This window comes from Carlito syrichta, unplaced genomic scaffold (assembly GCF_000164805.1).
Source record: "Carlito syrichta isolate Samal-C Ts95f unplaced genomic scaffold, Tarsius_syrichta-2.0.1 Scaffold315650, whole genome shotgun sequence".
Classification (NCBI taxonomy): domain Eukaryota; kingdom Metazoa; phylum Chordata; class Mammalia; order Primates; family Tarsiidae; genus Carlito; species Carlito syrichta.
This window is the reverse complement of record NW_007259746.1, coordinates 2,603-7,208: the sequence shown is the minus strand read 5'-3', so window position 1 is coordinate 7,208 and position 4,606 is coordinate 2,603. Positions and strand designations below refer to the sequence as shown.

Here is a 4,606-nt window from a genome sequence, read left to right as displayed (position 1 = left end):
TCGCCGAGCGCCGCCAAGTTTCTTCCTAGTTGAGGCCGCGGAAATGGTCCTGAGGCCTTAAAATTTCATTAATTTAATGGATTCCTTTTCTCCTATCGTAATCTCTATGAGGACAATGTCTAAAAAACAGGTTCAGATTTCACTTACAGAGGTTTAATTCTTACTTGCATGCTGGTAGCTAAAATAAAACGTATCTCAAATTGGGGCCATTAACTGCCACCTATGAAACAGTATTCTTTTTCCTTTATTTTCCAATCTTACATAATAGCTCCACTGGAGATACAGCTTTAACACCAGCTCTTCACTCTCTACCATGTTTCATCCGTGTATTTCTAGTTTTATTCAGTACCATGCTGTTTTCTTACTGTAGTTTGTAATACAAGGGAAGATAAAAAGTATTTATCAAAAATTGTATATTTATTCTCACATGTTTAATCTTTAGTCACCTTCAAAGTTCTCTGTAGTTGATGCAATACACCTATCAAGACGCTTTTTCCACCGCTCAAGACAGTTGCTCAACTCACGTTCTGATGCTTTTTAGTGCTTCTGCTATTTTTTGTTTCACCTCTTCCACATCGACAAAATATTTCCTTTTGAGAATTGTTTTCATCCAGGGTAACAACAGCAACAAAATTCACTCAGGACAAGATTGGGTGAGTAGGGAGGGTGGCGCATGGAAGTCATGCCATTTTTGGGGGTCAAAAACTGCTTAACACTCAGTGCAGTGTGGGCAGGTGCACTTATGCACCATCCATCATGAAATAGGCAAAAGTGTTCAAAGACTCTCCTAAATAAATTCACCGAGGCCAAACACAACTTCTCATAACAACGCTAACTGGTACACTGATGCCAATGGGTTCCTAGAACACTGACCTAGCAGGGGATGCATGTACTACTATGGGCCCACCCTCCAAAAAATAATTCCATTTCTTGGGACTCCCCCTCTCATATATTTTGTGATCAAATAGTGTGATGTCTTCAGCTTTGTTCTTTTTGCTCAAGATTGCTTTGGCTATTAGTCTTTTGTGATTCCATGTAAGCTTTAGAATTACTTTTTCAATTCTTGGAAAAATATAATTGAAATTTTTATTTTAACTGGAAATTTTATAAGGAGTGCCTTGAATCTGTAGATCACTTTGGGTACATTTGGACATTTTCACAATATTAATTCTTCCAATCTATGAAAATGGCATATGTTTCCAGTTCTTTGTGTGCTCCTCAGTTTATTTCATTATTATTTTGTAGTTTTCAATGTATAGATCTGTCACTTCCTTGGCTAAATTTATTCCTAATTATGCCTAAGTATTTTATTCTTTTTGATGATTTTATAAATGAGATTGTTCATATTAATTGCCCTCTCCTCCTATATTCAACTTCAAAAGCTTTAAAGATTAATTTAACTATGTATGGAAATTTGAGAGGGGGGAGAAACTCAAAGTTTCACAATTCTGTAGGATACTGGTGTTCAGTTTTGCAACCTGGGTCATCCCCTGGGGTGAATGGAGAATGCTGGGTACAGGGATGGGTGGAAATGCTGATGACTATATGGTCTAGAGTGATTATAAACATGCAGTAAGAAATAAGTTTCTGATCCTGTGTACCCTCCAGATGCTGGGGTGTACAAAGGGGAGAAGGCAGCACAGACTTCAGAGGGAAAAAAATCTACCACCCCAAAGCTATGCCCCATGCTAGCCTTTTCTTACCCCCTGTTCTCCCATGATTCCTCCCACCTTGACCCCTGTCTCAAACAGTTGTTAAACACCATGTCTGTGTTTGCATGAAAGAAGTTGAGCAGAGAAGCAACTGAGCTAATGTTAAAAGTGCTTCGTGGGCCTCTATAACGAATCTCAGATTTGTGGGATAAACATTAACAATGAGTATTCTGTAAATATGGGTTTTAATGAGAACTATGTGGTAATAAACATTCTTATAGTAGAGAACATATTCAACGAATTAGCACTATTCCGATAATTTGTATTGTATTCTCAGTTCACTCCTGCAAAGTGAGCAAAAGCCAAGCCATGTTCTTTTTTTTTAATCAAAGGATTTTTAATTCCTTTTAGATAAAGAATTTTTGAGGCATCAAAAGTACATCTTGGAGTTGTTTCCTGTATTAGCAAGATGTGTCTGTATAATTAATAAAGTAAAGCATTTGAAGATAAACTTGAGCATTTAGATTAAATTTGGATTAAAATGCATATCCTCTTGCCAGGTTAAAAATAAAATCCAATAGACAACTGCACTAATTAATATATTAAACAAAGCATAGATATTTAGTATGTTGCTTTCTAATAATGTTAACCAAATTCATCATGAGCTTATGGCTTTAAACCCCATAAGCTGTAAATACTCTCTCCAAGTCTTCAAGCCTTTTTTTAATCAATATTTTTAATTTTGATATTGTGGGGTACAGTTTAGGGTTAGGTATACATATATGCTTCGCTCAGGCATCCTTGTTGATAAGGGGTGTCTCCCCATTCCCAGACAGATATTGACTACCGTTAATCCCACCTCCTCCCCCGCCCCCAAGCCATGTTCTGTTGCACTGACTGATGGTGGAAAGAAACAGAGAGTGTGGGAGTCACCAGGTAGTAGGGAACAAAGAGGAAACCAGCATACATTGTAGCTCACTGATTTAACTCTGTCTTCTTCCTCTGCATGGTGGTCTTCTGTCTTTCCACAAAGTTTAGCAGAGTGTGGTTTTCCCAGCTTGTCACCCAAGGATCAAAAAATTATGTGAGGACCCAGCCTATCTGAGGAAAACACACCCAAGTAAGTATCAGGCATATTTAAGGAAATACTCTATGCCAAGCTCCATGTTAAGCTCAAGCTTAAGATCAAATTGACTTATTTGGGAGACAACCCAAGATGGAGAAACTCGTTATCCCCATCTTACACATGATAAGACTGCTGCTTAGAGAGAAAAAAGTGAATATAAAGAGTCATATAGCTAATAAATGATAAACTGGGATTTCTAGGATGAACCATCTGATGTACTTCCAGTGAACTTGACAAACTCTTCCCAACTGTCTATGAAAAGGCCAGAGGCATCAGACGGTGGTGTTGGAGTTTTTGATAAACAGGTAAAAACCTTAAATATTGGTACTCATAAGGAAGAAGTTAGATTGTCCCAATACTTTATGGGCCACTCATTTTAACTTATTGCAGTCCATGAAAGTGCTTATAAAACTTATATGAGGTCGTGCTTGGTGACTCAGCCTTGGTGACTCAGCCTGTAATCCCAGCACTTTGGGAGGCAGAGATGAGTGGATTGCCTGAGCCCGCGGGTTCGAGAACTGCCTAGGCAAATTGGTGGAACCTCATCTCCACAATAAATCAAAAGATTAGCCAGGTGTGGTAGCACGTGCCTGTAGTTCCGGCTACTTGCAAGGCTGAGACAGAAGGATCACCAGAGCCCAGGAGGTCAAGCCTGCAGTGGCTGGGAGCATGCCACTGTATCCCAGTCTGGGCAACAGAGTGAGACTCCAACTCAAAAACAAAAAACAAAAACAAAAACAGAAAAACACTTACATGAGTTTTGAGTTCATCACGTAAGACAGAATTTACAGAGAATATACTTTTACCTAAAAAAACTTATATTCAACGATTGATAACTCTATGTAGCTCTATAAAATATGTGATCATTAGATCAGGTATTTTGTCTAAGAATAAAATGGATAGTTATATTTGTAATAAAATATATTTACAAATAATTTCAATCATGAATATCTGATAACAACTAAATGCTGCTTAAATATGTCTTTGTCCAAGACATATATTTGTATATGTACACTCTATGTAACATAACATATATCATATATAACTATATATAATATTACAATATAACTGTACCTTCTATAGCTCTTATGAGCTACATTGCCTACCAACTCCAAGGTGTTGGGCATCAGGTACTCGTAAGTGGCAGCAAGGAATAGAGGCATGAATGAGTTAAGACACTTGGCACAACTGATCTCCCACAGAAGGTGTCCACACGTCTCACAGGAAGCTGCAACTCTGCTCTTGCTGAAAGCGGTTAAGTCTGCTTCCTATGCTTATAGGAACTCCAACATCTAGATATGAGGTTTGGTGAGTGCTCTGGTTTAAATGTGCTTTTTCCCTGAAAAACATATGTTAAAATTTGATCCCCAGTATGGTAGGATATAGGAACTAGTGGGAGAGTTGGAGGTATTTCAGAATTCCTCATAAAGAGATTAATGTCCTATCTTAAGGCTGGGTGAGTTCTCATTGTCAAGACTTCCCGCAAAAGCAGGGTGTCAAAAAGTATGAATCCTTGGTTTCTCTCTCTCCCTTGCTTCCCCTCTTGCCAGGTGATTTCTTTGCACATGCCCACTCCCCTTCCACTTTCTACTATAATTGGAAGCAACATGAAGCCCTCTCCAGAAGCTGAGCAGAGGCCAGTACCATGCTCCTTATGCTTCTCAGCCTACAAAACTGTGAGATAAATAAAGCTATGTTCTTCATAAATTACCCAGTCTCAGTTTTTGTTATAGCAACACACAACAACACCACCAACAACAGTGAGTTTCTTTCTAATAGACCATGCTTAATTCTCCACCTGGCCTGTGCTTCTCAAGACGCCAGGGTT

The 4,606-nt window shown here is 38.5% G+C and overlaps 1 pseudogene; it reads right to left on the bottom strand.

Annotated features, from left to right (window-relative positions):
• LOC103275725 overlaps positions 1-3,941 on the bottom strand; it is a 6,513-nt pseudogene extending 2,572 nt beyond the window's left edge.
• Between the last annotated feature and the right edge of the window lie 665 nt (positions 3,942-4,606).